General features: G+C 40.3%; 1 protein-coding gene and 1 pseudogene across 1 annotated transcript in view; both read left to right on the top strand.

Moving 5' to 3' along the window:
* The first annotated feature begins 264 nt into the window (after window positions 1–264).
* The window catches only part of MARCHF3 (membrane associated ring-CH-type finger 3), a 130,130-nt gene continuing 108,273 nt past the window's right edge, over window positions 265–22,121 (top strand). The window contains exon 1 of the mRNA XM_010980949.3: window positions 265–512. The gene's annotated coding sequence lies outside the window, so the exon portion shown is untranslated. The remainder of the gene's footprint in view (window positions 513–22,121) is intronic.
* LOC105090913 (ubiquitin-conjugating enzyme E2 variant 1-like) lies at window positions 15,093–20,188 on the top strand (annotated as a pseudogene).

The raw sequence follows: 22,121 nt of genomic DNA, 5'->3' as shown, positions 1-22,121 counted from the left end.
CCCCCACCGCCCCAGCCCGCAGCCCGGGATCCCCACCGCAGCCAACTTCCCGGCTGCGGGCGCGTCTCCCCGCCGGCCCTCCGCTGGGGGCGATTGGACGGCGGCGGTGGAGCGGAGCGGGGCGCTCGGCACCGCCCGCGGCCGCCCTGGGCCCTGGAACCCCCGCGATTGGCTGCGGGCTCCGCCAGTCATGGGTTGAAGGGTGCCCCGCCCCACGGGGCCGGCCCAGGCTGACTCCGCCCCGCCCGCCGCCGGCCCCGCCTCCCCCCGGAGCCGGATCGCCTCAGCCCGGCTGTCCGCCTCATTCGCTGATCAGGTCCATGAATTGTCAGCGCGCTCCAGGCAGCTGCTGAGTCCGGGCGGCCGCCCGGCTTGTCTGCTCCCTCCGAGGTGCCTTCCCGAGCCAATGTGCTCCGGTCGGCTACGGCTAGAGCTGTCGCCGGTTCGGGGCAACTTGGGATTCAGGACCCGCAGCAGGGGAGTCGGTTTGCTATCGGGACTCGGCGACAAGGGTGAGTGGCCGAGCGCAGGGCAGACGGCTTTTCTCGGCGCTGTTCTGCCAGCCGGGGGACTGGACGCGTCTTGGCGCGCGTCAGTCAATCCGGCTGAGCGTGGTGGCTGTGGGAAGGTCATGGCTGGGCAGGATTCACTCCTTGCTGGCATCCCCACTCCCGAACTTCTTGTTTCAAAGCATCGCAACTCGGCCCGGGACGCGGCTCTGGGTTCGCAAGAACTTGGCGTGGTGTAATTGCCATCATTAGGTGGGGCTTGGGGACGCGTCCACTGGCCCTCTGCGGCGGCAACACGCGCGCTAGGGGTGGCCTTCGTGCCCAGTGGTGTGTGGACAGGAGTTCCTAGATGGCTTGAGGACGGGTTCCTGAAAAATTAACACGCTCCGGAGTCGGTGCAGCGAGATAACCCTATGTCTGTGTGCAATACGAAGCCAGATCCAGCGATCGTAGTGATCCAGTGGGTCTTTAGGGGTCAGAGAACTTAAGTGACCAACCAGGTTCTGTAGCAGGGGCTTCAGTACTTTGCAATTATTGAAAGGAATTGACAGCACAGATATTAAACTTTGTAAAGTAATTACTTTCTATTAGCATTTGAATCCACATCCCTCATGAAGTGCTAGGACCTCCACATCCACCTGCAAGGTGTGTCGGAAGGATCCGGTTAGGACCAACGGGGAGCTGCTCTCTGTCCCAGTGTCCGGGGGCCTGGGAAATTCAAGATGAGACCGTAAGAGCGACCACCAGGCTGGTCGGTTCTTGTTTGTTTGAGCACCTGTGTGTTTAAGTGATGAAGTTGTGACAGGAACTGACAACAGATGATTCAAGGTTAAAGCTGACACTTCATGTTAGTGACTCAGTCTGGGATAGATTTTTTTTTCTCTCTCATTGATAAGGAGTAAAAGCAGCGGGTATTTCTGAGTGCAGTTTCATACATGTAGCTTATATTATGGTGGACTAAAAAGAATTGAATACAGTATTTTCTTGTAATTGTTATTTGATGTGAATGAGAGTTTATTGAGAGTATTAAGCACAGACTTGGGTATAGAATTGGGGAAATATTTTGATCTTTGAAAAATGTATGAAAGCAGTGAGATATATAGCTGTCCATGCACACGGAGATGTACCTAAATGGGTGTACTTCCATGTGTGTATATAACTGATAAGTGAATGAAGTAGAAATATGGAGGGGGAAACAGCCTTGAACTTGCTTTGGATAGAGAGACGGATCCTATGATCTGTGGGTTGTATGTTGAGTGTGTGTGTGTAAGCATGTCTGTATCTGCCTAATCTGTCTGTCTGGGTCAGTATACGTATGTCCATGAACTTTATGAGTATTCAATTCAATACCACTCGGTGCAGATTCCTGGTTCCTATTTTACAGCCCAGCAGCCGCTAGCCGGCCCATCTGTTAAAACATAACATGTACACTTCAGTGGGAGCACCAGGGTGGAACGTGGGTAGGGGGCAACCCTTAGTAGAAACAACATGCTACAAACAAAGCCTGCCTCTCAAGTCTATTTTCATTTAGAATTCAGTCTGAAGGTGTGATTTTTGTTGAGGAGAAAGGAAGTGTTTGACTCTTCAGAAATGGCCAACTATATTTTTTGAAATAATTACAGGCATGGTTTGGGAAGGGGGAGTTTATAGGAGAAAAAAAAATCCCTCTAGAAAAGAAATGTGGTGCTTGTCACACACATTACCATGCAATACTGGTTTACTGCTTTGCAGTAGCATGTATATCAGAAGCTGTTTTCTTTTACTTCTTAAGAGAATACATTAAAACTGAATTGTTTTGCACCAAAAAAAAAATAATAATAGAAGTAAACAGAGCTTTATTACTGAGGCTATTTAATCTACTAGAGCTAAGACTGCCTTAGTAATTCTAATGAAACATGTTTTTAGAAATTTATAACTTGGATATAAATTCGTATTCAGCCTAATCACTAGTTGCAACGGTTCACAATATATAGTTTAAAAATAATAAAAAGCCTTTATCACAAAACTTCTGATGACTAAAAAGGTATGGGAGGAGTATAACAGCTTATTAAGTTCCTGCAGCCAAGTGACTGATACTTAAAATAACTATAAATCCCTTTAATAATATGATTACTTTTGGTAACAAAGAAAAGGCAATATTTTTGAGAGGCATAGTTGATATTTTTCCCAATAATTTTAGGCTCATAATTATATTTTAATAATGGTGTTTATTATATGTGGGTACAATAAACTGGAATCATTCTTAAGAACTCATCACAAGAAGTATTATTTTCATTTGTACTATTTTCAGTACATTGCATTGTTTATAATGTACTTAAACATTTTGGGGAAAATATTCTAATCCCTAATCTGTGTCTTTAAATTTCTGATGGGCCATGTAGACATAATAATTCTCCTCCTTGATGTGAATCACCTGAATCAACTGGGTTATTCTTTAAAGATTCAGCTTATGGGCTGGACTCCAGTCTCCAAGATGATATTCAGGAGTCTGGAGTGGGGCTTAGGAATCTACATCTTTAACAAGCACCTGCGAGTTATTCTGATGTCAGGGATCCCCTCACCATACTGTGAGAAGCACTGGAATGGTGTTTGTAATATAAAAGAACAATTATAGTCTGTGAGTTGATTCAACAAATAATTGTTCCAAAATTTCCAGGTGGCATTTACCAGCCTTGTGAAATTTATAGGTAACGTTTTAACTCTCTGCCCTCAACAAAGGCACCTTTTGTCCTGTGTTGAGAAGTGTTTTTGGAATCCTTAGCTATCCTTATTCCAAGTTATTAGCCTCAATTTCAAGGAAGTCTATCTAGGGAAGCAAGGTAATTTAAGACCTCAACCTGGCCTGATCCATTCCCTACTCCAAGGCCAGTGGGTTCCTGGGGTGCTCTAGGATGACTCTGCCAGTCCTAACTCACGTTGTCGGGCATTTCTCCATGGAAAGGAGAGGAATCCTAGACTTTGAGAGCCATCTTTGACTCATTAAAGCTCTTCCAAGCTTGGGGGCTAGAACCTCAGCAGGGCTAGTACAGACTTATCTGAGTTCAAGAATCTCCTTGGGAAGCTGTAGCTGGTCTGCCTGTTGGTCAGGAGTGTCCAAGAGGCCCAGGAAGTTTCATTTTCAGGAAGTCATCTTAGAATTATTTTGAGGTGTCCAATTAAGTGGGTACATAGATTTTTCTTAGTATCACAGAGAGATGGGTTGAAAATTGATCGTCACCTCTCCTTTCAAATCAGTATGATTCTGATTTATTAATTATTACCAATTAACTTTTTCATATGTAGTTTGATACTGACATTTGTATTCTATTCTCCCATTTCAGTCCAGCATAGTTCTCAGTGTAAGACTCCTAGATAAAGTTTAAAAGAGAAAAGATCTGTCAGAAATTGTTCTTTCCCTCTTTCTACCATCCAAGAACCTGAAAAACCAAATGACTTCTCACAGGTCAGAAGTGGCCAGAATATTTACTTCCCTGATCACAAAAGGACATGGATAGGCTGGGACCCTGAACTTGGATTGTTCCAGGCCACTAGATCATTACTGGGACTTTTACGGAGCAATTTATGTTTTAAGGAGCACTTGGCAGGCATATTTATAGGTCGCTTATCTTAACAATCCTTTAAATGCCATGATTTTTTCCTACTTTGTTACAGATGAGCAAACAGTAGCCACAAAAGGATAATATAGTTGTCCCTCAGTACCCTTGGGGGATTGGTTCAAGGACCCCCAGCGGATACCAAAATTCGGGGATGCTCAAGCCGCTTATATAAAATGGCCTAGTGCAGTCGTCATTCCATATCCACGGGTTCCACATCCACAGATACTGAGCCAACTGTACTTAGACTGTCTTTCACATTCAAAGATGACACCAATAACTGTGAAGCTGGCCTTGCATTTTGAACTGTTTTTATTTAGCTTCATGGTGAGATGACAGTTATGCTTAGTCATTCATAACATTTAGGGTTTTTTTTTTCATGTCTTCAAATATTTTTTATATTGAATGTGACCCTGGAACAGTTTTCTTTATAAAATTAACCACTATATATAATAATTGGTTCAATGATCCTGACCTTAACCATTCAGCCTTGACCCAGAATGGCAAATAAATTTGTGAAAGGTCACAGAGCCAATGGCAGCAAAGCCTATATGTAAACTTCTGGGGACTAATATTTTAACCTGTACTGTTTGCATATTGAGTCATGTTATGCAGCTAATAATGTTTCTACACTCCCCCCCCCAAAAAAAGTTGCTTATATTTCATTTGCCTGGCTTCTGCATGATTGGGTGGGCCTAGAAAATTTCCAAAGCCTAAGGTATAATCACGGCCCCTGATTATACAATGGGACCGATTTGTGCCTAGTTGAGAAACTACAGTAGACTACTACTTTTCCTAAAACTGGGCCATAGGTCATTGCAAGTTTCTAAGTAACAATTCTCACTTACTTTTTTTTTTGGCTATGGGATATGTTTGGCAAAAAGCAAATTCTTTTCAACTTTTTGACCCTTCTTTCCGTACCATTATTCCCAGGGTGACATCCACTTATAAAAAATTCACTTTTCAAGTCAATTTGCCCTTTCAACAGCTCCTAATACTTAAATTTTAGTCATTCTGACTCTTTTTCCTCCCTAATGCCCCCTTAAGCTCCTACCTTCACTTTGGTTTTTTGAATCCAGTAACATCTTCTAATAATAGAATAGCCACTGAGCTACAGAGGTTCTATTCTAGCTTTAAGTTTGTGGATTTAATTATAATGATATTAAGAAAAAAGAAAAAGAAGAAAGATAATATTAAAGTCATGTTGAATGTATCATTAGATATTCCCAGCACACAGTTTCCATGGGAAACTTAAGATTCAGATGAATGAAGTGACAGATGCACTCGTCTGTGTCCTTACAGACACTCTTCTGATACAAGCTGAGAAACATAACTGAAGACAGCATCCTGGGTTACAGAATAAAAACAAATGTTAAGCTCTGAGAAAAGAACTGGTGCAAAGTGAAGGGTCAGGGCTGGGATGGGTTGGAGAGAGTGGTGAGAAAGAAATACCTCCAGTAAAATGCTAGACCAGGTGGTAAGAAATTTATAGAGGTGATGATGGTTTGGGGTTTCTTGGGGGCTTTAATTCTGTTTTGTATTGTCTTCACAACCCGCTCGCCCTGCTTGCTGTAAATAATTTATTATAGCAGCAGGCCTTCCCCGGTTAGTTTCTTTTTTTATATATGTAACTTCTTCCTTCTCATCTCTGGGTCTAATCAGAAGCTTGTATAACAGGGTGGCTGCTCTAGAGTACTTAGGAAAACCCGTGATCAGTATCGCCACATTATAAACCCATGGCTGTTCTGTTCTATTCTGCAGTGTTCTCTTCCCTGCTATATTAACTCAGTATCTGTGTTTTAAACAATATTTTATTAATCTTTGCACAATGAGACTTCTGGGCTTATTTTTCTTGGCTGGAACTATCTTTTGAGTAATCCATCATCAGACCACCATTGATCTAATGATGTATTTATTGCTCACTACTGCAGCACTGGCAGGAAACCTAGTATGATTCTAAAAATTTGATTAAAAAGAAATCAAGTTTTTGCAAGGTGTAGCCATCCAATTATGTTAGCAGCTGCCAAGTATATTTTATGCTAAAGTATACACACATATTTCAAGTGAACAAAATGTGATCTTTTCAAACACTTTTAAAACATTTTGCTACAAAATAAATGTATCAAGAAGATGCCTCGTAATTAGAAAAATTACAAGTACACTCCCCACCTCAGCCAAAAGTAAGGTATAGTGTTTTTCAGAATATACCCCTAGACAGTAAAATGGATAGATTTATCTTTTTGATTGACAGTAATAAAAGCGGTGGTGATAAGAACTAGCTCCTGGTCCTTGAACAATCTTCCAGGTAATCATTACAAGTCAAAATGAATGGAACTGAATTAACATAGTAATCAAGTACCCATCACGGGTACCCCTCTTCTCAGCTTAGCTAACTCAAAATGCAGTTCAAGTATCAGCACCTTGGGAAGCTTTTCTATGCCCCTGTTTGACTTGGTTATATACTGCCAGCAGAACCCTTATCTCCTATTATCTCCCCGTCCAGACTGGGAGCCCTTTGAGGACAGGGACCACACCTGTCATCTTATAGCTTTTCAAGAGAGAGTGCTAGGTACACTAGAGGCTACAAAGAATTACAGGTGAACACCTGCAAGGCCTTAAAGGGACATGCACAGGATATTCACCTAAAGTTTGAATGGTAGTTAATAACTGGATCCTAGTCCCAGACTTTCCATTTTAGTGCCAGTCTTAGCACTTCATGTAACTATCATCCAGCCTGCTCCCTCCGGCTTCAAAGTCCCTCTGCTCCCTTCCACCTTTCCTCCTTCTCTCTCACCTCCCTGTTGTGTCTTCTTCCAGAATGTCTCCAACTCCCCCCCCAACCCCGTCTAGGCCCCCCACCATGTTCCTCTGTTGTTCCCATACCACTTGCCATATCTTAAAAAGGCAGCTGACTCATGGGTCCCCGCTGGAGACTTGGGATGGTCTCACTCTGCCACCATTTGAAGTCTCAGATGGCTTGGTTTCTTTTGCCACCCAGTGTAGGCGACCATCTAGCTTAGGCCACGGGAGGTTTAGGTGCCTTCAAGGAACTAGCTGGTGCAGGGCCTAGAGGCTGCTGACAGCCAAAGCTTAACATAATGGGGAAACATGACATTTTTAAAGTGAAGCTTTTTTTTTTTTTAAGAATTCCAGCAGACTTTTTCTTTCAGAGACTAACTTTCATAGTATTTTTCACGCCTTGTGATTCAGGAAGCATCCCTAGTCATGTTTATGACGTAGTCTGAGGGCTTAGATGAGCAGCAGTTCTTAGGTCAGAGCTGGGTGGCTGAGGTGGTGTACAGACTGTATGTCCAGGTAGAGTTTATGGATCAGCTGAATTAAGCATAACTGCTTGAGGCCAGGGCCATTAGGACAGCCCTTTTATGTTAGGTCGTAACAGGCTTTAAATGACTGCAGGAGATCAAGGACCTCTATTTTCTGTCTCATCTGGGAGATTAAGCCTCACTTAACAGAGGTGCTCTCTTCTCATACCTGCCAAGAAAATATCACTGGAAAATTGAGTGGTTACATCTCAAAGTTATTTCAATGTTCAAGGCAACAGAGAAGATGAGCCACCTAGATTAAGATTAGGTCATGGACTGAAATACTGGTTTCTTTTGGATCTTGTAAAAGTCAGCAGCCTCTGCCTCTGCATAGCCCAGAGTTTCTGCTTTCCCCTAGGAGCTGGGACCTGGGAGCACTGGAGGGAGGCTGGGGTGTGGGGTAAAGGTAAACATCTGTAGAGCAATACTCCACTCGTCCCCTTCCCTGCATCCAATGGAGGTTCTCCCTGTGGTGCCTGGTCTGAGTATTTTCTCAAGTCTGCCTTTCAGTGTCCCTAATACCAAATCTTCTTCCTCTTAACACTTTGTGAACCTGTTCCACAAACAGAGGTTCTCAGAGCTTTGAAGTTCCCATCCTTAACCTCCTAAGTTTCCCCAATTTCACCTTCTCTCCTTCATGTAGTCCCACCCTCCAGGAATGTTTTCCTTTCTTTAACATTCTCTTTCCCTTCTATTCAAGAACTCTACATTGCAAAAGCTCTGTGGCAATCAGTGTTACCATTGATCTTTTCCCTGCAGAAGTAACTGCATTTGTGACCATTTTCAAAGGATTTTCCTAGAGCATCCCAGTGTATCTTTCTAGTGCTAAGAAAAAAAAAAAAAATCACCATAAAGTAGCTTCTCCTCACTGGTCTATTACATGCTCCGACAGCCTTACCCAGTGAAAAAGTAGTTAGTCTCACAAAACCTCAGTTTTCACCAACTTTACCCATACTTGCCACTGACACCCAGCCTTACCTGCCTAATCACTCTTACCACCTCCTGCTCACCTTTTATATCATTAAGAAACAAGACCACTCAGCATCTCTTTTGGCAATAGACATATTCGTTACAACGAAGGAGATAAAGCTTTCTACAAAAAAGCCAACACAGGTACACACAAAACAGAGAAGGCAGAGCTACCTGATTTCTTTAAAAGCAGGACACATGGACTGGTGCAGTTTTTGTTGATGAGTTCTTAATTTGTTGCTCTAACCACGGCCTATTTCTCTTTTGAGGCTGGATGACTGCCTTATAGCTAATGTCAACACTTTTTTCTTTCCCTTCAGAATTATTGCCAATGAGTTTCAGTTTTCCATGTTTCGGTTTCTTTTTCCTGATCGACTTAAACTGTGCTGTTTATATCTCCTCCAGATATTTCTCTCCCACTTTCCTGCCCCTGACAGCATCTCATCTTTAAGACATCATCCTCACACTGAATGAATTTCCATTTTCGCTGAGATTCGTAATGAAGACATTAAGTGGAATCCTGATAGTGACCCTTTCAAGAGCTAAGGCACCATTTACTATTCTGTTTTAATTATGGTCTCTTAGCAAATTTTCACCAGTTATAATGTTCACCTCATTTTCTAAGTAATGTTTCTCAAATACTATACAAAATTATGAAATCCATGTGCATTACACATTCTGCTCTCCATTACGGGCTAAATTTATAATTCTGTAATTTTCTTGTAGGAAAAATGCTTATTAGACTGGAATGGTTAATTTAGTTTTAAGCCATACTGCTTTTTCACTTATTGTGAACCATTAGACATTTATGTAATCTTTTATTTTACTTCATTCCCAACCCCCAGCAACAGCTCCTTAAGCAATAATTCCACTGCATCCCTTCCCTACACAGTCAGTTATCATCTATGCCTATTTTGTAAGATGGATATTTTATTTTACTGGTCCCTAATATTTCCAATTTTAAAATAACTCTCCATAGCTAAAACAAAAACAGCCAGTGTCCTATTGTGATCATGGTATTTCCTCCTTCCTTTCAGACAGGTTTACCTCCTCCCTATAAACCACGATATTGCACCTCTTCTCTGGAGTACTCTTGCCTTGCGTGGGATCTGTGCTAGTCCTATGTGTTCTCTGTTGATATTCTTGTAATTGGATAAGGGTTCCCAATGGCAGCCTTATGGAACAAAAGACCAATGAGGGGTGAGCTTTATCTGCATCTTGGGGGGAGAAAAGAAAGATGTCCTAGACATTCAGGAGATGAAAGTCAAAGTTTCTGAAAGACTGAGAAAGCCAGAGACAGGTTATTTGGTACCAGCTACACATACCACAGTACCATCTTCCTGTTGTGAGTTCTAGGGTGTTTTCCCCTTGGGCTTTGCTGGGTGACTCTCCCAGTGTGATATCACAAGTAAAATGCTGTATCACCTCATATCCAGGATTGATGGAGTTCCCTGAGCTAAAGTCAGAAGTCCCACTTCCATTCATAGACCTTCCCAGAGACAAAGGAACGAGTGATGTTTCCAAGTGGAAATGCCGTCGTGGAGGTAATGTGCCAGGAGGCCTGCACAAAACACAAGACCCCAACCCAAACTGACCTACACAGCAAGGAAGTGTATTATCTCATGTGAGAAGTAGGGCAGGCAGTGGGATTGGTTAATTCAGTGGCTCAATACAGATTCCTTTCACCTCTCTGCCACTGTTGTCCGCAGGGACCATTTCACCTAAGACCGGATCCTTTCTTTTTTGCAAGACAGCTGCAGTCGTGGAGATGTCACTTGCAGGCATGACAGTATCTAAGCACAGAAGATGGATCCCCCTTCCAAGTTCTCCTTTTGAAGAATATGAAAACATTACAGAGAAAAATCTAAGAAGACCTGTCTTCTCATTGATGAGAACAGGATCACATGCCCCATGTCTATATCAGTCACTAGCAAGGGGCTCTCCATCACTGCTTGAGAGAGGAAAGAAGCGAACTTGAACAAAATCAGGATTCTGTTAGTAAGAAGTATCTGTGTGGAAGTGAGGGGGCAATAGATGCTATCAGGCAGTTGTAATTGTCTACTAAATGTTGTGACTTGAAAAATAACAAATTCTTATGACTGCTGTGTAGTTGGTAGGTACCACTGAACTGCTACACATTTCTGGATACAAAATGACAAGGCTAGGTTGGTAAGGAGAGAAAAGCCACAATGCAGACTAATTAAGGACAGAGAACTGAGCCAAGATCAATAATTATTCTGATTAGAACCACAATAAGCCCTAATGAATCTGAACATACTAATTTATGTCTAGTTGTCCTTAGCAAGTATATGGTCTTTACTGAAAATAAAAAAGATTCATTTGCTTATTTCTCAATAATCCTCTTCTCTCTGATGTATTATTTTACAGTATAGGCCTATTTGAATGTAAAAATGTTTTATTAATTTTATTTACAGTACATAGCATTAACAATAATGATAATTACTGATGATTGTAACCGGTCATTATTTATTGAGTGCCCTTTTATAAATTAGGAATTTAGCATCTAAGGAGACACTAGTAATTTGCTTAGGTCACATGGTGGGCAGGCTAGGATTTAGACTCAGGTTCGTCTGTTTGTGTCCCTTCCCCGCTGTCCATGGCTTCCCCTTGCCTTGGAAGACAGTTTGAAGACTACTGTGGCCTGCCAGGCCTTAAGTGATCAGGCCCTGCCTGTCTATGTGACCTCATTACACCCTCTTGCCCTCACTCAGTTTTCCAACCACACTAGCTTCCTTGTTGTTTGTCTAATAAGCCAGTCTCACTCCCAACTCTGACCCTTTGCATCTGCTATCCCTCTGCTTGGATCACACATCTTCGGGTCATACGGCTACCGGCTACCTCCTTTCCAATCAGGGTTCCTCTTACAGCCACCTCCCAGCACTCTCCCATCTAATCTGTTTATGCCCCACACCCAGTTCTCTGTTTCTGCCCCATTTTTATTTCCATTATGGTACTTGCCACAATCTTATGTAATTTACTTATTTGTCTACTTGTTTTTGTCTGTTCCCCTCACTAGAATATAAGTGCCATGATGGCAGAGACCCTGGCTGTATTTGTAAATAAATGAACAGTCAAGTGAATAAGTTAAACAAGGTCCTACTGTATAGCACTGGGAACTATATTCAGTATCTTATAATAACCTGTAATGAAAAAGAATATGAGAAGGAACATGTATATGCATAACTGAATCACTATGCTGTGCACCAGAAACTAACACACTGTAAAACAACTATACTTCAATTTAAAAAAAAAAAAAGTGAACAAGTTAATGAAGGAATGAGTATTTAGAAGTTTTAACCTCCAATACTCCATAGTCAGTCTTTTATCTCCTACACTAGATATAAAGTAGGATAATGATTGTGAGCTGAGTTCAGGCACCTACAATTTTTTCCTGTAAAATCTGAGAACTAACAAAACCTACTTTTCTTTCTTTCTCTGAGGGAAAGTAAGATGCAGATATCAAAGTTCTTTGGAGAAAAGACTGACATACTACAACAGTATTACATAAGAGTTCATAAGCTTGGTCCAAGAGGGAACTTGGAGTAATACTCTTTAGTTTTCATATTAATTATAGTTTTAAGGATGCCAACTCCTTTCATTTTAGGGCATAAACCCTTAAAAAAATGAAGGTATACATATAAGACTAAATTGTAAATTGGGTGAATTATAATTGCATGATAATTTGGAGAGGCAAAATCACTTAAAATAAAATTGTCTTCTCCACTTACACATAATTTTTCACTTGAACTCATGTATCTACTAAAATGATTTATTCTTAGAACCATGTTATTAATTATTCTGAGGTAATTATGAAGGTGCAAATTAAAGAATAGCTTTACTTCACATATTCATTTGGAGAGGGTTGACAAAAGTGAAATAGAGTGCCTTCCTCCAAAGTTCCTTTTCTTTGGCTTTCAGCTCAGGACCATGAAAGTATGTGCTTTCATGTTTTTTCTTTCCCTGTTACTCTGTGGGTTGACATATCATTTGCTAAATACATTATAAGCCATTATTTTTTGAGGTTTGCAGTGTGACTTTATCACTCAGCAAAATAAATCATCAATTCAACTTTGCCAAGATCTTCATGTTTCTTTCCTACTTGCTCATCTTCCCCGGACCTTTATTCAGGTGACCTCGGGAACTACAGTGTCTCACTCTGTGCCCAGTATCAGTCTGAATCCACCTGATGGTATTTTCTGCTTTCTGGTGTTCCCACCACCACAGAAACTTGTTAAGAATTGCTTACTATGAAATATACTTCTCAGCTAAACTCACCATATCAGATTTCCAAAAAGCAGATCTCAGTTTTACGGTGAGTAGAATACATCTCTATTTAAGAGTAATTTTAATCTAGTTCTTCGAGATTGTGTTTATGTTTTGTATCAGATAGAAATTTGAAAAAAAAAAAACTGCAGGGAGGAGAAAGGGAAGAGGATGTTTTGATGCTGTTCACATTGTACTTTCTTCATGTGTATCCTGGAGGGGATGCCTTTTCTTCCTCACTTTATAACCTGGGTAGATTTGGGTGTGTGATTGGTTGGGTAAGAGGCCATCAGGATCCAGGTGACAGTGAGATAAGTCATTAAGTGCTGGGTCAAAGTCTCATTATTATTGAAGTTAGACAGGTGCATGGTCTATGTGAGCTCTTGAGAGCCTCCTTTGATAGGGCAGTTTCCATATACAGTAAGTTGGACCTTTTATGGTGCAACAAAGCCTTTCTTGCTTCTTTTTCTTTCTCAGCTGTGTGGGTGGAAAACAGCATGAGGTTATAGAAAATGTATAGCAAAAGCAGCAGCAATGAGAAAGAATCCATAATGGGTACACACACATGGCTGGAATATTTCCCAAGGATTTGAGGGGTGGCAGTGAGACTTCTTTGGCAAGGGCAAAGTAGAACATGTGCTTTTCCATGTGTGAACGCTGTGCTTTGAAAGGTCCTTTATGATTCACAGAAGCAGCTGCTTTTGAGCTGGTATAGCCACAGAGTTTGGGAAATTCACTTAAATAGGTGTATTGCAGACTCCTGACATCTGTTTTGGAGATTTGGTTGAGTGTTGGGATTTTGCTTATTCACAAGTGACATGTAACAAGTATTCCTCATTAGAGTGCTGGATCCTTTGTCATTTCTTTAGGGTTTGTGGATCAAAGCTAACAAGAAAATACTTAAAATTTTGAACAGTCATTTGCTATGTTACATACACACATACATAAATTTGCAATGATGGCTTTCTTCTTAATTTATAAAACTGTATGTGGCAGTTTTATTTTGCCTAGCAAATCAACTTTCCTGAGTTACTTTCAGATATATTTTGTTATATTGTAAGGCTTTCTTGCTCAGTATTTGTAATCTTATTGTGCATTGTTTTTTGCTGAGCTTTCCTTTTACCTAACAAATCCTGTGGCTCTATTTGTACACTTCTCTTGCATTTCTGAGTGTTAGTTTTTGCCTACTCTATTATCATCATTAATAAGTTATTTTCACTTTTCGAAGAATTCCAAACCTGAATAATACCAGCAGTGTTGTTTCAACAAGAGTCATGTGTGTCCAGTTCTTCAAACAAGATAAGTAACTAGGACATGATCCTTTTCCTTTTTGCTTATTTAGTTTTCAATTTATTAGATACTGATATAATACAGCATTTTCACAGGTTGGTTTTTTTTTTTAAAGGTGAAGGCTTTGTTTTTAATGGTTTACAACTATTATTATGCTTCTAAATGACAAAGCAAAATGAGATTACAACAAAATAAGATTAATTTGGATATCCTGAACTGGAAGTCTTTTGAAACATTTCACAGCTACACTTTGTGCTAAATATAAAAATAATTGTGTTTCCCATGTGTGAGCATCAAAAGGCCCAGTTGGAAAGTCACATGGTATAGCAAGTAGGTCACTATTGATGGTAGGACATGAGACAGGAAATGTCACAGCTAAGATCAGAGACCCAAGCAATATGTCTCGCCATGCTTACTGCACTGTTCATCCTAGGAAGTGGAAGAACTCAACAGGGTATAACTAACTTTAGCCCAATTTGAAAGTGTTAGCAAGGATAGCCTTTTAATCTGTCATTTCTGTTTGTTTCTAGAGAACTCACTTACCCATTTGGGCAAAATAATTGAACTGCTTGGGTTTGCACATTAGCAGACCTCTGAATACCAGTTAAAATGGTAGCCTTCACATCCTAGGAGTATAAATGTGAAGTAACAATCAGCTGTATATAGTTATAGCTGTAGATTTACCTGTTGTTTGAGATTCCTAACAAGGAATAAGCAGCCAGTTAAAAATGAATTCTCTTAAAATCTCATTTATCTTCCTATTTGAAGGTGAGGTCATATAGGGATATGGGTGGAAGTACACGTTAACAGAATCCAGCTACTTTTTACTTTTATTTTGGGGGTAATAGGAGGAAGATTTAAGATTTATATGTAGGAATGTTCACCACAGAAGGCACCTAGTTTGCATATATTTGCATATTCTAATTTTTACCCAAAGACTAGGAAAAGAAGCAGTGCTCTCCTGCATCTGCCCCAGTGAGAGGTAATACCTTATATTGTGGGGGGCAGACCAAGGTGGAGCCTTGGATTCTGAGAGAAGCCATCCCTTCATGCTTGATTAAGCAGCTGAACACAAGCCCAGAGAGCCAGCAGTTATTTGGATGAGCAGACGGAGGCATGCCGAGATGATTGAATTTGAATCTGTCTTTAGAGCACCGAGTATTCGTTCACTTCCAGCACAGAGTCCTTCACAGGAGTACCCTGGCTTCTGGGTTCGAGGTACTCTGCGTCCACAGTTTCATTGCTTGAATCTCAGAGGCCTTCCTTGGCTCATGTTTTCAAAGGTCATTAATGCAGATTATAACACTCTACTTTGAACTCAGATTATTTCATGCAGGTTGTAACTTTCAAGAGGTGAGGTAAACGGTGTGGAGCCTCGATGGAAACCAGATTTTGACAGTGTTTTTAGTCTTTATTCCTTCGCCAGCTTAAACACAGAGCCTAGATTTTTATTCCTGATCCAGGTATAGTACGTTGGAAAGGGGTTAGAAGCACAGCTCTCACAGACATCCCTCTGAAACGAAAATTCTGGGAGTGGTTTCCAGTTGGCAGGAAGAGATCTGCTGGCTTCTGATAGAAGCAAACACAAGTGATGTGGCAACTGGGTCTGGTCATGCCATTGTGTGTGCCGGGTTCTGGCCCATGATGAAGTAAGCGGGTTATGAGCTATAAAATTAGCTCGTTTTCTAGGCCTCTGTCAGAGAATGTCAGTTGACAGGGGTTGGTGGGAACATCCTCAAAAATATTTAGGAGTGCCTGAAATAGATTTTTACTTTGAAAATCTTTTAAAAGTCCTTTTTCTAGTTTCAAAAATGAATAGCAAATATTTAAATCTCTATATGCCTTGTAGAACTCCTTACCACCTTATGAAATTGGTTATCTAACTTTAGTTACTGCTGTGAGATTTCTCTTTGATGTCAACGCAAATGACCAGATGGTCAGGTCCCCCATTCTGCTTTGACCCTAGTCAGAACCCTAAGCCTGGGTCTGGCTCTGCCTCTGACTAGAGGTGGATGTAGAGTAAGTTACCAGGCTCCTTTCTGAGCCTTATGTCCCTGTTCTAGGAAAGGAACAGAAAAATGGATCATTTTTTTTGGACTTGTTCTAGTGTTGATACTATATGATTCTATTCATCTTTCAAGCCTGTTTATTTTTCTTTTCTGTAGGGAGAAAGATAAAATTTTCTCGTCTGCAACCTCTAATTGTAAGGGCAATGCTCACCAGCTTACTGGTTGGCTGAGTTCCTATTCGGGCTGTTTCTTTTACCTGTGTCATACAGAAGAGCTCAAGTACAATTTGATCACAAGCGAGCTTAACCAGTAGGTTTCATACTTTAACTGCAAGAAGGGCATTAAATGAGGGCCAGGGGATGGGGTGGTTGGGATCAGTGGGGTACAGAGGGTCTAGTTTCATGGGAAAATAGAGGGATTCCAGTATGCAAACATGTAACAGGAACCCAGTCAGGATTCACGCAGTTAATAACCTCTGTCCCTTCACATAGGAAATACAACACCAGTGCACATAAACCTGTGTACAAGGAAGTAGCACAAGTAAAAGCTTGGTTTATAAGAACCATCTTGTCACTTTCTAAAAGGCTTACTGAAAAGGGTATTATAATTTTAACTGAGATACAAATAACCCTTTATTAGCTTAGGCTTTCTGATAATAGATAATGTTGGTGGCATCTCTAAAACACAGAAAACAACCTAGATCGGATTATTTTTCTTGTTGTCTTTCTTTTTGTTAACAAACTTTCCTTCCAAAGAAAGAAAGACGGAATGGCCTCTATAGTCTCTACACTACCCTGTCCTCAAATACAATCATAGCCGTTCAAGGTTAATTTTCTAAGTGACTTACACTTAGCTTTTGTGAAGAACCCTCTGGTTATGAGTGGTTAACCTCTGAAAGGAATTAGAGGCTTTGGAATCTCCTTCTTGGGAGTTCTCAAGGGACAGAAGAGAAGCTAATTTTCATGGAGGAAATTTGACTGGACCAAATTCCAAAGATCATCTTTTGGTCCCGTCTTTCTTTATTTTAAAACCTACCTATGTTCTTGTAAGTCAGTGCCTTAAGAGATTTTACTTAAGGGTAACCAGATCTCACCGCTGTACAGATAATTTCTCCTAGATGTTTATGTCTGTCCTTTCAGACTCTTGAAATAGGCTCGGGTTGCTGAACTGGGTTGTCTGGCCCGCTGCCTGGGAGATGACTGTTACCACTAGCTGCTGTGAGCACACTGGACTTCCTGAGCTCCTGCCCGTTAGCATGGCAAATGTAGAAAACCATCTTCAAAGAAAATAATCCAGGTGATAAAAGTCTCTAAATTTAGAAGACTTTTCCCCTCCACATAATAGAATACAATTTGTTTCTTCTTCCCACACAAAATCAAGCTGTCCAGAAGAACCACTATGAAAACACATGACCCCATCACATCCCTCCCACCTGCACCTGTCAAGGCTTCCAAGGAAAACTTGCTTGTGCTGAATAATTTTGCTTTGAGACACATTACAATCACATGTTTTAATGTTTGTGGAACAAACTGTGGACTGAAAGCACTGTGGACTGAAAACTGCCAGTCCATTTGAGGGGTATGTGAAAGTAGGCTACTGGGGAGAACAGAGACTTGCCAACCTTACCTAGTTCTTCTGGGTGGATTCAACCAAGCTCTCTGCTAGGTGACATAAGGAGAAAATGTACCCAGGTAACCTGCCTTTATTCCTCACTCAGTGGACTTACAGATGGAGAGTTTCTCCAGAGCGATCAGAAAACACAAGTTTGGGGATTATCTAGGAGTTCTTTGAGCAGTCAAACAATGATAGACCTTTCTAGCAGAACATCCATTAATTTTTAATTTTTGAGTTGGAAATGGCACTGGAGATTATCTAGATCAGGGTTTAGAAAGTAAAGTTTCCAAGAAAATCCACTGGGGCATGGGGAAAAAACACTAGAACGTCTATTCATTTTTTTTTTATATTCCAAAAATAGGAAAAAATGCATTTTGCTAATACACAGTATATGAATTTATATATGAACCTTCCCTTGTTCTTTAGATCAGATGGCTCTATTCTACGGGAGGAATAAGTTTCCCTCAACATGCAGAGGTGGGCCCTGGTCCTCTCACTTATCTATAGCTTATTGCATTCTATTTTCTGTGTCCCATTCAGTTACTTTGCAGAATATTGTTAGTTTCAATTAAACTAGCCTTCAACAACAACAGCAGCAACAAAAAACAGGCCAAGTAGCTTAGAAAGATTCTGGCAGAAACAAAAACAAAGTATGGGTTGAAGATATCACCAATTGTGCAAGCCAGCACAAGGGAACAAAATGAAAATGGAGCAGACGACACTTCGTTCTAGGACAAGCTCTTCATGAGCCTCATTATGACTTAAAAACTAATTGTAACAGTACAATCAGTTCTGATCAGAAGTCAGCCCTCATCTCAAAACTATGGAGACAGATAACTGAAATGTGGACTTACACCTACCCTCATTAAGAATGAACACTTTAGAAGGTGTATACTTTGCCTTGAGAAATTTCCTAATGATAATACGAAGGTACTATGATTCGAAAAAATGGAGAATAACCTCTGCAATTTTTTAAACCAATGTTTGAATTCACCTACAAAGCTTTATAAATGGTGTTTTTGAACCCTTTTTGACATTTTTTTACTTGTACCCCAAAGTAAAATCCACATATCTTTAGAAAACACTTATTCTTCCTCCTAATATAAGACTAGACAAGATTCATTGAAAACAAACTATCTAAAATGAGTTTCATTGCCAGAAAATGCTGTTGAAAGTATAATTGAAGATATTTCTGAAAACTTGAAGAAACAAATACTGTATTAAAACAAGTTATGGGGGAAGACAGATTCTATATTGGTAAGATGTTAGATCAAACCTATTGTATTTGTTCATTTCTCTTTCAACAATGAAATATACTAAGTGCTTCTTTTTGGTGAACCACCACTAGATGAGATTTATTCACAATCTTTATAAAACTGTTTTATGGAAAAAACTGAGTAGTGTTTCATCTTAAGCAGCAGCTGTTCCTTAGAGAAGGACTCCAAGGTAAGGTTACAAGAGAGAAATTCATTCACTGCATCATTTATAGGCAAGCTAGTACAGCCAAGTTGTCAAAGCCAGAGAAACGCAAAATGCTGCAGGATGCTACTTTGTAGCTAATTTTATAAAAACAAGCCTTTAATATACAGTAGAGTAGGATATTTTGTGTTAGGTTGAGAAGGGACCATGAAAATCTTTTGTACCTCACAGAGGTTTGCTGGTTATCTTGTTGAAAAATACTTGAGTTGTCAAAATTACAGATAAGTTACACTCATTTTTCTTTTTATAAAAAGGAAATGGCTTCTTATTTTGCTAATCACTTATGTGATAATAAGCAACTTCAGGAGTGTGCTACCTAGAAGTCATTTAATATATATATAAAATTAATTTGTCCTTTCAAAATAAAGGTGTCATTTCAAGACTGAGTAAGAAAATAACTGAATTTTAAAGAACTCTTAGTATAGAGAGAACATTGTGAAAACAATGTGTGGAAATGTTTATGTCGTATGTGCTTTTATTGCTGAAAACTATGACAGTCATTAAAACCCTGCTATGTAAAATAAATTGAACTTAAAACTAGACCTTCAGATTAACATATAACAAATAATTAAATCCAGGGGGCGGGCCTCTGAATGACAGCGACACAAGATGGAAGCCAACATGAGCTTGGACAATTTATGAAAACCAAATATACAGCCTTAAAATAGAATGTGGACCCAAATACCTGGAAGCACCCCCACTTTGTAAGATTTGTAACAAAAATTAGTACGAATGGAGGTAATAGTTCTAATGGAGTGGTGGACCCAAGAGCCAGATCAGTGCTAGCAAAATGGCAGAATTCATACAGCATCAAAGTTGTCCTGCAAGAGCTTCAGCACCTACTGATGTCTAAAGAAAATATGAAACTCCCTCAGCCACCTGAAGGACAGTGTTACAGCAGTCAATCGAAAAGAAAAACCACAGGCCCTCCTCTACCCGCTATTCGACTGAAGCAGTCTTCATTTCCCACAGACCTGAAAGTACTGGAAAGGAAGATCCCATTCAAAGGCAATTTATCTTAAGATACTGTAAATGATACTTATTTTTCACCCATTTGAAAAATTAAGTTGTGCTATAAAAATAATAATTAAATCTAGATTTTCAAACATGAAGCATATTCAGTCACACTGCTCCTGATAAAATAATGATCATTAAATATTAAGATGAAAAGGGTTTATACTCTTAAATATAAGGAGATAAATATTTAAAGTATTGTTTATTTCATATTTACCTTGTGTATTTGTCATTTTGATGTTTGTTTTATAATGTACCTAATATGGTACACGTGTACGTATCTAGTACACGAGCGTGGTGTGCACACTCAAAAGCTTTTTAGTGTTGGGATTCACAATTCAGGAATTTTGGAGACTACTGCTTAGACTAAAGATTTTTAAACTTTTGGGGCAGGAAACAGAAAGTCTTTGAAACAATAAGATAGATACCCTCTTCTCGGAAAAATTGTACACACATTCCACCAAATAAAATTTTGCCCAGATTTTAAGGGCAATCACATGTCCACTGATGGCTCTTGTCATGGACTCCATTCAGTTTCCTAGATGAGGCCATGAATGCCCTAAAGGGTTATGCCACTTACCCAGGGTTACACAGTGACATAATGTGATCTCTCAATCAAGACTTCCTGAACAAATGTCATTCTAGGCTTTGGTCTGGTTGGTGAGGATGCAAACACGAGGATGGAACTCCATCTGGGCTCTCAAGGAATTCCCAAGTTCACTGGTGACTCCAGTGTGCAACAAATAATCACGCTACAATTTGTGTCTAGGAGAAACTTGTGTGTTTGACTGGCATCAAATGATACCAACTGTGTGAGGGCATTACGCTGAACTCCACAGGAAATGCAGAGATGGGCAAGGCACTCTTGTTGAGAATCAAGTCCCAATGACTTGCTCCAGCTTCCAGTGCTTTTTCTAATGCACCTTTTGTATTGCTGAACCCCGTGATGCTACTCATTAGGGTTTTGCAGCTTCCTGCACTGAATGATGATGTGCAAGTAAAGGGAGGTGAGGCAGAGGGTCATACTTCTTCCTATTTCTAAGCAACCAAAAGCTCTCTCTTTGGGTTTATGTGCACTGACATGCACTTCTTTGCCTGTGGAACAGAAAACTGCACTCTTAGATAAATTGGCGAATGGAAGAAGACAGGGAGTAATAAAGGAGGTATGGAATTTTATAAGCTTCATGATCTCCTACCCCAAAGGCCTGAATCTATGTAATGAGGTAATAGAACAAATTCCTGCCGAGTATGAATTTATTCCTATAAAAAAAGAAATGATAGGAATAAAATAAATGTAATTTTTTTTCTGCCTACATCATTAGTTAGTAATATTCTTGAAGATGTTACAGAGTTTCTTCCTACATCCATTGTGCTCTATGTAGGGCTAAAAATAAACAGTGGCACAGGGAAATAGGCAAGCATTATTGATCTGTGTCAGGGCCATTTCCACTTGAATGTTTGCAAAAGGCACAGCCCTCTGTCGCAAACCTGTTTACAGGGAGCAGTTCGTTCATTGCTATATACAGATGATAAAAAATGAGGTGAATTGTCAGGGAAATGTTGGCTGATATTAGGAAATAGAACTAGAAGGGATGTCCTTTGGAATTAATGAAGAGGGCTCCTCCACTGTGTTCCTGTGGAACAAAGGGAAGAACTGTGGAGTCCAGTGTCTGGGGCTCCAGACCTGAGTGTCACTTCTGGTTGGAGTTTGCCCCACTGGCTGCACCCAGCCCCCCTCAGCTGCCCCCTTGTCCTGGGAGCAGGGGCACTTCCCTGACTCCTCCTGCCCTTCAGCCCTTCTAGCGAGTTCTAATTCCCCACTGATATTGACCATGCTTGTGTGCACACGTATGTGCACGTTTGTGCTCACATGCACACCTGTGTGCAAACAGAATGTTTTCCTGGGATCCTCTTTTGACATTTGGTTCTCCATTCATTTTTTGTTAATTTTTGTTATTTTTTTCTCCTCATTTATTTCCTACCAGAGTTGTTACTCCTCTAATATCCTCAACCCTTATTTTTCTCGCTTCCTTCCCA

This window comes from Camelus dromedarius, chromosome 3, assembly GCF_036321535.1.
Source record: "Camelus dromedarius isolate mCamDro1 chromosome 3, mCamDro1.pat, whole genome shotgun sequence".
Classification (NCBI taxonomy): domain Eukaryota; kingdom Metazoa; phylum Chordata; class Mammalia; order Artiodactyla; family Camelidae; genus Camelus; species Camelus dromedarius.
The sequence above is the reverse complement of the archived record's forward strand: the minus strand, read 5'-3'. Positions and strand labels throughout refer to the sequence as shown.